We start from the raw sequence: 13828 nt of genomic DNA, 5'->3' as shown, positions 1-13828 counted from the left end.
AAATCCTTTTTTTTTTTTCAAATACTTATGTTATAATATATAAGATACGTTTCAAACAACAAAAAAAACTATAGTTTTTCTGACAAATTTGATATAATACATTTAATAAAGTTCCCTTTTGATTCAGTACAGTAAAGACTCTTACTTACTGCAATCCTTGTGTCCTAGTGGAGCATAGGGCCTCAGTAAGGAAAGTTAGGACTCAGTACAGTAGTTTGAATTACAGGAATTACAAATCAAAGCATTAGATTGTTTGACCGAAATGGTCCACAGTAATATTTTTATACTCAAAACGAATGCAGATCGGAAAAGTATTCAAACTGTTTTACAAGATCCCGTAAATTTTGTAGTTAATGTACTTTGCAAGAACTAGTGACAATATCTTCCCAACAAAGTAAATTATTAAATGAGAAAATATAAAATTTTACGGGTCGGTGGTACTAATGACACGGATTGGTAATTAAGAAACTGTGGTCTACAGATTATCGGTAAGAGTCTAGTAAGTGGCTTCAATGTTCATAAAAAGCTTTTCATTTATCCACAACTACTTTACTCCGAAAAATCGGAGCTAATGCAGTTCCCAATAGATTGCTTCAAGGTTAATGCTTCGAAGATATAATAATAAAAGAAAACTGAATTAAGTGGACATTCTTATAAGCGAACCACATAATTTTAACTGTACAAGCTGATAGATCCCAGTTTTATGAAAAATAAAAAAAAAAAAACAAGGTACATTTTTCTTAATAGCCAGTTTCTTTAATCGGACAGAATTGCTGGTCCTATTGCTGTCCTCTTAATAACTTGTTATATAAAGAACTTTACTTATTAATAACTTATGAGCAGTAATAAGCAAAAAAAAAAAAGAATGATATATGACAATATTGTGGTCGGCTTATGATATAGTCCATTGTCTTGTAAAAGAGCATTTTTTCTTTACTTGATTTGGGGTTGTTTTATTGGCTATATTTTCTCCTTTAGATTAAGAAACAACATCGATATAGTATATAATATATATAATATTCGCTATTGACTGTTCTTTCTGTCTCCATGTAACCGATAAATAAAATATCGTGCTCATCTTAAAATACCGAAGTCAAAACCTAACCGCTTGTCGTTTACGTTTTTGGTCGTAAACTGTTTTGTCGTTTTGGTTCGGGCGGCTTTAATCGGCTATTGTATACTCGATTGACTATTGACTTCCGATTACAGCGATAGATCAACAATTTATCTATATAGAGTCTAAAAAATTTTTTTTTATTGCGCTGAAATTACTCTAAAGCCATTCTAACTCGCTGATGTGTTGTTGTTTTTCAACTGCTGTGAGCAAATCAAGTGTTACTTTGAATAGAGTACTGACTGATATCACCGACAAATGTGCATGTAAAATATTGAATACATGGCGTTGTGATAACTACAAAATATCAGTTATCACACGAAATTACACTTAATTGCGGCGCAAAATTATTTTTTGACATTTTTTAAATGTTTTTGGGGCAACCGAAGAACTCAGGCGGTCCAGCATTATTGATATTTGTACGGTCCTTTGAAAATTTAATCTCTGATAAATAATATAATTTGACAGATCAGAGTCATCATAATGCTCTTCTAGTCCTGTCATAAATTTATAGATTTAGATATAGACATGCCAGTTATGCCAAAAAGTGTGAAAATTATTATTCAAACGTCTGATCAGTAAAAATATTGACTTAGGTTTAAATATATCTCTATAAAAGTTATTTAGATTTGATTATTGTCAAATGTGTTCTATTTTAAAATACATTTCCTTTTATTGCCCTTGGTTTTGTTATATGATTTAACATTAACTTACTTACTATGCATCGCGACCCGTGTTGTCTTTGTGCAAACCCCTGTTTTTTTTAACCGATTCTTAGGCTTTTAATGGACATGAACACTTTGGATAGTTTTATTTAGTTTGATATGTTATCTAAGGAAAAGAGTTTATTTTCTATATGAACAGGACACATATGTCTGCTTAGTTTTATATATTCACAAAGAATGTGTGTAGACGTTTTAATATCCATTTCATATTGATGACTTATAGTAGTCCTTGAGAAGTCCATAAAAAGGTAAACTAAAAACAATTTCAAAATCTTTAAAACTAATTTTTTGTAATAATAATTTCTTTTATCAAAAACTTCTTGTAAACTGTTAAATAAAACTCTAACTTTAACAAATTTTATAATTAAATCAAATATTCATAATAGTGTGTTGTTTTCATTACCCTTGCGAATAATAAGGGTTTTTAAAAACCTATTTTTATTTGTTGTGGACTTCAAAAATGTTATAAAATGATAAATTGAATTTTAATAATAGCTTCCTAAAAAATCTATTGATTTTCTATGCCCTTTACTTTATATATAAACATTTTCAATAAAATTCACAGCGAGTTTTATTGCAACTGTAATTGGAAGCAACTCATATGTCATTAAGTACGTAATTCATAACGAATACTATCAGGCCCATTATTATAAAAACATTGTCACTTGAGCTATGTGAACTCTAATGTCCCCTAATGTATTCCCTCGAACCTGAAATGTTAAAGTTTAACAGCTGCCATATTTTTTTTCATTACCATAAATCGTATTAAATATACTGGATAATAGATATACGAGTACATACAAAATATTCGTATCTATGCAGAATTGAAAGTATTATAAATTAATTAACGTTAAAGCTATGGATAGTGGAATTTAACGATTGGTTTTTTTATGTCAGTATTTAGTTCATAAATTGTTTATCAAAATTTAACAAATAAATAAAACTATTTAAGCGTTAAATATGCTGAGAAATTATTTGAAGACGATTAATATGATTTCAGAAATAAACGCTTGACAATCAATCGAAGTGTTATTATGTCCCAAAACATTGCCTCAACAGGCGGTATATAGAATTCTAGCTAGAAAAACTAGTTACATTACAGAATACTGAAGTTTAATAAATGTAATTTTTGTTCATTGAAACGCTAAAGAAAGTAAAAATTCCTAACAATATAATTATTTGAATATATTTATAATATAGCTTTACGAGCAGTAAACATTCTCTTCGAATCGTTTTCAAGAGTCTGGAGCCTAACTATAAAAACACTGAGATTCAAAGCAAAGGCCTAAGAAAAGGAATATTTTCATAGAGTCAGGTATTTTAAGCAACTTTCACTATAATATACACGGTTAAAGTGACCTTCTGAAATATCGTGGTTTAAAGTTGTTTATTTATTTTATTGATTACCATAAGAAAAACTACACGCGCCATCTATGCAAAATTTTCATTAAAAATAAAAATAACCGGACCAATACCATATTTATTACCAAAAAAATCAAATTTGTGGCAAAAAAAGTGTAGATTACTGTAATCCTTAATGTAATCCTAATGTGTAGATTACGATTGCACTAATATAGTGCAGGTTATCTCAGCGAGAAGAATACCGCTGAGGCTTTCCAACTTTGATATCTGTTGTTTTTGTATAATAGCCATCAAAAGCTTAGAGCATATTCTTAGTGAATGGAATTCTCTTAGCAGACGAAGGTTTCGCTAGGGGCTCTTCAACTTTGATATCTATTATTTTTGCATAATAGCTATTAAAAGCATAGAGCATATTCTTGGTAAATGTACTTCTCTTGCCAGACAAAGGCTTCACTACCTAGGTGGCGTTATTTTTATATACAAATAAATCCAAATTGTGACAAAATTTATAGAAAGTTCAATTATACAGGGTTCATGTTAAAGACTATGCACAATAGATCTATTCAGATTGCAGTGCTTTTTGGTCTTCAATCATAATAATAATTTTTGGAAGAATTTCATGATTACATAAACTAAACGTATTGTTCCAGAATTTATAAATTTTTTGATTATTTTTTTATATTATATTTTAAAATATATATACTAAAATATGTATTTATATATACACATTTATATATATAAATATATATTTATTTAATCATGGGAAAATTTTATGATAAATTATTATATTACTATAATAGATTATAATATATATCAAACCATAGCAAAATTTTTCTTTCGTTTTTTGAGAAAAGAATAATAATTTAGTTGAGTTTCTATTAAAATGCTTCTAGGGGACTTTAATTTCTTGCTCGAGAAATGTTATTTGGCATTGAATATCGTTAACTTTGTAGTAAATTGAACCTGACCTGAATTGTTTCTAGATAATAATTTTATTTTTTTTAAGTCTATTACTACATATTGTTAATCTACTACAAGTTGTGTTTATTGTGAAGTTATTTTTGTTTTAATTTTTATAGAATTAAGAGAGTTTCTAGATAGGTTCGAATAAATATTATCTAAAAAAAGCTTTATACAAATTGTGTGGAATTGGACTATTGTGTAGTCCTGCATTGGAAGCAGTGTCGGGCATGGTTAATGTTAATATAATAACTATAGTTAATAACAATTATAGTTAATAGTTAATATAATAATTATTATACAATTAAAATTGTATCAGAATATTACTGATCTGTGTAACATATTGTTCTCATGATTATAATGGAGCATAATCAAACACATAGCAAACAGTGGGGACTTGAACAGCTATAGTTCCCTGAAATAAAACGTAGACTTATATGTATACAAATGTGTAATCATTATTACACATTTTATCCGCTTAACAAGTAAAATTTTTTTTTTCATACCACTGAAGTTATCTAAAAACCTACGTAGGTAAATTTTAGGTCTTGCATTTTTATATAACTTCCGTTTTATTTATAAAATTTATTTATATGTAATTTTTAGAATTTAATAATATAGACCTAAAGCAGTTATTTGGTATAGAATAATATAGTTATTTCAAATCTTTTGAACGTTATTTTGGATCGAAATTTATTTTCTTATCTCTCTCGCTAAGCGAAGATTCTTATAAGACCGCAAAGGTTACACTATTTCGTTGTCAGGAGGTTTTGTTTGTGTCTGATTTCTTGGAATCTTTTAATCGATAAATAAATCGATTATTGTTGGTTTAAACTATTTTTATTTTTATATAAACACACAAGTTTCTGGAATCGTAGAAATCGAGTTAGTGGTTAATTTCTTGCTAATAAAGCGAATTACAAATTCCAGTTCACATATCAGTAAATCCGCAAATGCTATTTGAATAAAAATTTAATTTCTTTTTCATTAGTAAACCTAAATTAAATACAATAAATTTATTTTTAAGATTTTTCCCCTCATTTTGCATGGGAAAGAACAAATATTTCCTGAGTTTGCCTTTCTGTTTATATAACATTTTCATTATAGAATTTATCAATACACAATATTTCTCGTACTCCCGTACTCTCGTTCTATGCTTTTTTTTCTAGTTATTTCAAAACTTTGTTCTTATCTTATCTCCAACTCAGATAAGAACGGTTGGTTAAGATTTAAAATGTCAATGTAGTCTTTGCTCCAATAGTGTGTTCTCTACCATTTGGTTTAGATATTTGTTTGGTTGTACTTTGCTGATTTCTACCTTCTTTCATTATGTGTGTACTTTTGTATTTTCTTAGGAGTCAATAAAATTTATTTAAAAATTATTTCCAGACACTGCATTTAAAGGCATATTTAGTTTTTTTTTTCTTTTAGCAATACATAAAATAAAAAAACTTTTTATTTAGCCATGGTTTCTATGTTTTTCATAGACGGATTGTAAAGGAAATGTAGGTCAAACTTATCTGAAGAGTAAAAATTATATGCAAATACTTTGCATAGAATAAGTATATCTATTGGATGTACAAATAAAATATACCATGCATTACTTAATTTTAAGTTCGTTTATAGATAGAACCGAGAAGCAATATAAATTTAAGTCCATAAAACAAAAATTTTAGGGTGCTATGTATGGCCTTCATTTGGCTGTAAAGTAAAGTATATATTATATCTTGTTTGAATATTCAGCATTCTGCAGTATAATTGTTGTTGTTTATGTTTAAATAAAATTGCAAAATACAACATTTCTAAAAGTTAATTATGTGTTAAAATTTTTGTCATTCTTGAGATGTTTAGACTCTACCAATGCACACAATTATGGGTAAGAACAAACAGAATGTAATTGTTTTATTATTGATTATTTTATAGCATACTTTATACAATGGAGAAACTAGCTATAAATAAGAGCACATTTTAATCTATTGGAAAATTACTTTGAAATCAATTTAATTTCTGATAAGAAATTAATCCAAACCCGATGAGAACGGTTTCATAATAATATATAGTCCAGCGACATCTATAAATGAATGATGGTAGGTGAATAGAGAACTGTGACTTTACCGTCGACTGTTGGGATATACTTCCGATTATATTTTTTTTTCTTGTGACGATATTTTTTTTAAAAATTGAAAAACAAATATTTATCTGTTCCAGATATGATGAGACTCTCATCATAATATTTAATGCCGCAGCGATATCTATATTTTAATGTTTGTAGGTGAATAGAAGAGTGAATTACCTATCAAATGTTAGGACACACTTTTGATTATATCTTGATTTATATCTTCATATAGTATATTTTTTAAATATTATTTCTGAAAATTAAAAACCAAACACAGTCGGTTCCAAATCCGACGAGACTGGCTCCATAATAGCACATTTCGTAGCGACATCTATTAGTAAATGTTTTTAGATGATTAGAAAAGTTATTCTACCATCGACTGTATTTATCGATTTATAAATTAATAATTTTATATTATAAATTTAATTTATAATTATTTCTCCATATTCTTATCATTATTGCATGTTTAGTACTCAGACATTGTGTCAGCTTCAGTGTGTTCCTATTATAAATGGTCTTGAAATTACTTCTTATGTTTATTACTATTATTGTCCATTTCTCTTAGTGGTGCATATGGCCTAAATAATTCTTTCAAATCTGACTCTATTGGTGCTTCTCTGTAGATGTCGTTTCATGTATATCATGCTTCAGTTAGCTCACTTTCGACCGTTCTTCTCCATGTTTTCGCTGGCGCACCAGGACTCCTGTTACTTTGTAGATTCCATTTCAACGTTTGCCTCGCTATGTAATCTCTCAGTTATCTAAGCGTATGGCCTATCCACTTCTTATATTTAATTATTCGTAAATAATTTTTTAAGACTGCAAGTACCAAGGGTTGAACTCGTGTCCTGCCAAATTTGAAGCTCAGAGTCAGTGTTCACTAACCAACTGACCAAAAGCCGTCCTTTATTTGTATGTTAGAGTTCGAGAACTTGGAGTTTTTTTTATTAATTTGGTGTGAAAGTTCAAATAGTCAGTCAAAAATTCAATTAATTAAAATAATATAAAAAAATAATTTTTGTTGTTGTAGTTCACTACTTTTCGGAACATTTCTATATATATATTTATATATAAATAATACGATGTTTGTGGTTCTCTGAACATATAAAATAATTTTTTATTATCACACCTCACCCTGAGAAGGAAGCCAAACAATCTTCAGAACATTGCCGAAATTTATATAGGAAATAGCTATATGGTATATAATAAATAAAAATAAAAAACTTAGAAACTTTTTTTATTTAAAATTTCATAAAAAGTCTTTAATAGTAAACATATAATGATTAAAAAAAGTGAACCCCAAACAATTTTCAAAAAACTTTTTTTTTTCTTAAAATCGATATTTTCAAGAACGCCCGTCATCATGTGACGTTCAATAGGTCTATAAATCATATCAATAAGTCGTGTGTACACAGTTTCAACAACTTTGTTTGTAATATAAATTTTTTTTCGTATGTTTGTATACCAAAAACGAATTCGATAAACAATTTTTATGATCTACTTAAAATGTTAACAAAATGTTGCCAACATAAACAATCAACAGAATGAGCGCCAATAGCATTAAGAACCATAGAAGAATGTCAACAATAGTTTTGGATATGAAGATGAGAAATAGTCGGACGTTCTGTAATTTTTTTCAAAACAAAATTTTTTATTTCTATTTTATGTTTCATTTAAGTTCCCCCAACTTGGACTCTAGAAGGATTTTTCTGTTTATAGAAGTTAATTATTCTTGTTCTGAAGATACTTAAAGAAATTAGGTTGTTTTTTGTTTTTGTAATAAAATTTTTTTTTAAATTCTATTCAAAATATGGAAACTTACTCCATTGAGTCATTGAATCGGTTTAGTTTTTGCACTTGACCAATGATAATTCGGTTTGAAGTGTAACGTAATTATTACGATGTTGTTAACCTTCGATGAAGTTGTTAGATTCGAAGTGAATTATGACAGATTACGAGCATACGTAGAGTGAATATGTGAAAGCACCTTTAATTTTTTGAACTCGTATGTGCAATTAAACTGACGCCGTTTCTATAGTTCTAATTTAGACTTAGTTCTAGACGCTTAGTGTGGTATTCGCAATAGTACGCGATACGATCGGTGCCATACTAGTTTCTGATATTATTTATCTATAAACTGTAATATTTGGTATCAGCGCCGTACATTTATAAAAAGTCAAATCATGTGCTTCTAATCGCTTTGCAGTTGTATTTTTATTTAATTTTATTTTTATTTAAAATTGACTTTTCAAAGATCTTTTAAATTTACTGCACTTTAGATTTGCTTGGGGCTAAGTTGTGCTTACTCTCTATTCTTATCGTATTTATTTTTAATACAAATATTTTTTGCAGTACATTGCATTCTACAGTACTTATTTTGTTATCTCTGAAAAGAGAAATATAGCTTGTAATAATTTTCTATTCTAAATAATATGATCCTAATATTATTCGTTTTACACAATTCAATTTTTTAAATGCACTTAATGATATCATTTAATTATTTGGGATAGGTTATATATAAACATACATTATTCGATAATGTAAAAACTTACCCCACCCTAAAGAACAAATCAAATACACTTTATAACGTTGACGAATGTTTGGGTGTACATAAAAAAATTGCACAAGGCAAATAAAATTATAAAGAAATATAAAAAAATATAGAAAAATATAAAAAAAAAAATATAAAAAAAAAATATAAAAAAAATATATATGTTATAAGTATTTTTTCCGAATTCTTTACGACTGACCGGTTTCTCTCCATCTGCAATTCATCATTATCATCGGCAGTACAACCGGTGACCGGTCTTGGTCTTCTTCAGCACACTTATGCGCCGAAACCGATTGCGAATTGCTGTCTTTCCATGGCTCGTAGCAAACAGTTTCCATGGCTCTGCTTCTTACATTGTGACCGAAAGGTTTTCGGAAGTTCTCATTTAAAATTCGCGCGCTGTATATTTTTCGATATTTTAAGTTTATGTAGTTTGGCAGCACTTTCCTTAATTACTATGCCAAAAATGAGCGCGATCTGTCAGACAGTTCGTTTACGGCAGCTGTTGAAACCAGTTCACCTCAGTAGTGCGTTGCGAAAAAAACAATGGAAAAAAATATTGAACAAAGAGTTTGCATCCAATTTTGTGTTTCGAACGAAATTTCGTGTGCAGAATCGTTGCGAATGCTACAAAAGGCTTATGGGGAATCAGTTTTATCGAAAACTCAAGTTTATGAGTTGTACAAAGCCTTTCAGGACGGTCGTACGACCGTCGAAGACATGCCGCGTTCTGGACGACCTTCGACCTCTACCACCGACGAAAACATTGAAAAGGCAAAGGAAATCGTGTTCCAAAATCCTCATGTGAGTGTTAGAGAGATAGCACGAGAGCTAGGCATCGGTCGTGAGACCACGGCCTCAATTGTGGAAGGATAATTCATGGATTTTTAATGACGATAATGCTCCCTCGCACCGAGCCAACATTATCAACGATTTTAAGGCCAAACATTCAATAAATACCATCGAACAGCCACCGTATTCACCTGATCTTGCACCGTGTGATTTTTTCCTGTTTCCCAAACTCAAATTACCACTCAGAGGAACGCGTTTTGAATCCATAGAAGACGTAAAACAGAATTCGCAGAGGGAACTCAAAGCCATTCCGGAAAGCGCCTATAAAAAATGTTTTGATGATTGGAAGAAACGTTGGCATTTGTGTATCGCTTCTAATGGAGCATATTTTGAAGGAGATAAAATAAATATTGATGAAGATTAAGAATTTTGCGTTTGTACATTGTGACCGGAAACTTTTCGGTCACAATGTATAATAAAATATGCCACAATAGGTTTTTCAAACAGACTCTTCTTTATTCGTGTGAGTTACCTGGCACATCTACCGGAGACTACGAAACTTGAGTCACTTTTTTTTGTAATTACATCTGTTGCGAGATAGTTTGCGTACCGTTCGTGGTTGCATTTTCTACAAAATCATTCTTTCTTAGATATAAGTCCCACAATTTTTGATAGAATTATTTTTTCGAACGTGTTTACTTTCCAAACAGATTCTCAATATGTATGTGCGTACTTATAAAATCATTGCCATAAATTACAGTAACTTAGATGTTGTGGCAAGGTTTCCAGATTTGAAGAACCCTGAGAGTTGTATTTACTTTTACTCATATTATTATCAGCTGCTGTAATTGTTTAGCAGCTTGGTAATTGATAATAATTGAAGATTTGCACTACTTCAAACACAGAGCATCTACATCTCTGTAAATGGATTTTAACATTTTATGGTTATGTTAAAGGATTTTATTTAATTTGTCTTAATTTAATAATCTTATAGTCTAGACCAAACCCCACAGACTGCTATCGCGTTATCAGCATCACCAGTCAAAATACCTTCATCTTTATCGATATAAGTTTTTTAGGAAGATATGGGTACCGGTCCTTTAAATCCATTTAATATTTTTGTCGGTACCACCTAAACCACCTTGAATATTAATCTGTGTACAGTGGGTTTTAAATTGAGAAACATTGATCTAGATCTGAACTAATTTAATTAAGAATATCTATATATATGCATCAATAATAATTGTTTTAGAGATGATACGAGTATATTAAAACTGGTATATACTTTTGATTTCGAGTGCAATCTTTAAAATTGTACTGGAAGTACTTGCTTGTTTATTAAGTACTGTCCATTTTAAGTATTAAACACTATTATTAAGTACTGTTTATTTATTGCAATACCTTTTAATTAAATACTATCATTATGAATTGCAAGTAATCTAAGAAAATAGTCGTTTGCAAGAATTAATACCTTCCCTCCCTCTCTATTTCCCTCTTTCTCCCTCTCTCTTTTCTTCTCTCTTTCTCTCTGTCTTCCTCTCTCTTTTCCTCTCTCTTTTCTTCTCTTTTTTTCTCTCGTTTTTCCTCTCATTCCTTGTCTCTTTCCCTCGATCGCTCTTCCGGTCTCTCTCTCTCCCCTTTTTCTCTCTCTCTTCTTCTCTTTATCTCTCTCTCCCCCTCTCCCTTGTTATTCTGTCTTATCAAATTTTCTAAGTATTGCTCCCCTAAGTCTCATTAAATTATGAAATATTATTATCTTTAAATTTCATTGTAATATTCCACAGCTACAATGAAATTGCTTATAAAAATATGTTTTTAACCCTTTACAGATGCTTCGCCAACAAACCTCTTTTGTAGTTTATTAAATTAAATTTATGTTGGTAAAACACTAATAGGAGGTTTCTTTAATTTCAAAGACTTTCAGTTTAATTTCATGATATTTTAGCTTTCTTATGCATAATTAAATTGTTTTTAATTAAATTCACTTTGTTTTATGTCTTGTTTCTTAATTAAAAATCCATTAAATTTTTAATTCTCGATAATTAATTTAATTAACCCTTTAGTTATCGTTCTTGTCGAGTATGTATATAGAATTTGTTGTACTCCGTTCTGTTAAAATTTCCGAACACGTATTTGTCCATTGAACTGCTAATAAATAAATCAAAGCAGCCTAATTTTGCTTGCCTATAAAAGTCTTAACAAGTAATTCCTTAACTCCTTTACAAGAATGTTTCACCAACAAATGCGTACTCAATTGTCTGTTTTCGACATGACCTATTTTCCTCACACCCGTCCCAGTACTCGCAGTCGCGTTCGCCGCAAAAATTTGCTCATAAAATGTAGTACAGAATTTCAATTTTGAAACAGAAGTTATTCACCTCGTAAGAGAAGTTTTTGGGGGTTGTGTTGGGTTGTGTTGGGTTGTATTGGGTGGAACTGGGTTGTGTGGGATTGTACTGGATTGGCACCACAGTTTACGTTGCCATGAGAAAATCAATTCGATTTTGTTTTTGGTTTTTTGCTGTCTGTTTGCAGGGTTTTGTTCTCTCCGTTTAACGGTTTTATGGCGTTAAGCCTGTTGGAAATTCTTTTCGCATATAAAGCATAAAATCCTTAATGTCAAAAATGTGGCAAGCATAACTCCAACATGACTGGCGCATTTCTTTTACGGTTATGATTCATGAAACACGACAGTTATTTCAATGCTTTCGGAATGATAATATTTATGGATGTTCTGCGATGACTAAAATTGTTGAAAATTTATTTAAAGCAACAATTTTAATTAAAAGTACTTCGAAAATTTCCTACTTAACTCAGCAAATTTGGAAATTGATTTATCACTTACTATTATAGGAGCAGTCCGTCCAATTGCGAGAGACTTGTGGTGAGTGACGTGATGACTCAGTTTGTGTTAACTACGTTCGATAACCACACCTAAACCTACAGCTGACAAATTTGTTCTAGAAAAACAGTAACTGGTAAAAGTAGTACTTCTTGCTGTTATAAATTAGGTGCTAATTTATACCGAATCAAATCTCCCACACTGCCTGTGAAATGGCCATGTCATTTCTGTTAGGCATAAACGAGTCGACTGTCAACCGGACACGTTCCTTACCTCTGGTGCCTGCAGTTACCCAAAACACATCCATTAGCACCTGAGTTTTGTTTACGCAATTTTGCCAAAATTCGTGAAGTATCTTAGGCTATTTTTATTTTTCGAGTTTCCGAGTTGAGGTTTTTTCAACTTCATACTGTGTTTGACTCGCAGCTAATAATTTGCTTAAATTTAGTTTTCTTTGTACACATTTTAGACTTGTTAATTTGGATTTGTATCGAAATTTTATTCAACGTTAAATATTTATTTACACAAATATTCTTTATATCTAAAATACTTAAATCGTGGCATTTTGCGATGTGCTAATTTTTCTCTTCAGCTAATCATTAATCGCGTATTTCACATATTTTATTTTATCGAGTTCGCATTATTGCACAATATATCATTCATATCTTTAAGTTACACATTAATTTGCTAATATGAAGATATATATTAGACGTACTTGCGCATTCCATCATTTCAATTACGAAATAAAATTACAAACTCATGCGGAAGCATTCCGAACTTGAAAAGATAAAACAATTGTGGTGCTTCGTGTGAAAGCCTATCAATGTTTACCTATAGATAATTGATAATCTATTGGTTGTAGTATTGTAATTGATTTAATAGAATTGTATGAGAACATGATAAGCTTTCGAAAAGTCTAAAAAATATACTAGGTAGATTGATAAATACCTGGCCATAGTAATAAAAACGCATTTTTTTTTGAAAAATTATATTTTATACTTCAATCTAGTCCTCTTTTACCTCGACACACAGAGTCCAACGATCTTTCCCATTCCCTTCATTATTTGATGCATATCGCTTTCCTTGGAACCGGGTATGTGTAAATGGAATTATTTTTGATTAAGTATATATCACATTTTTAACTGACGGTTGGAGAAGTTTTTGAACCGTTTTGTCAATTATGTGAGACTATATTAATATCTAAGGTGGTGTCAAATATTTAGTTTTGACTAAATTTGTTTTGGTTAAATAATAAGACATAAATATTTCTTCTTGTTGATTTAGTAAAAAGTAGTATATTAAAATTAATTTAATTGACAACAATTTTTTTTTATATATAAATAGGTAACATATGTTCTGCAAACAA

Source organism: Teleopsis dalmanni, chromosome X (assembly GCF_002237135.1).
Source record: "Teleopsis dalmanni isolate 2A chromosome X, ASM223713v2, whole genome shotgun sequence".
Lineage (NCBI taxonomy): Eukaryota > Metazoa > Arthropoda > Insecta > Diptera > Diopsidae > Teleopsis > Teleopsis dalmanni.
This window is presented reverse-complemented; position numbering follows the sequence as displayed.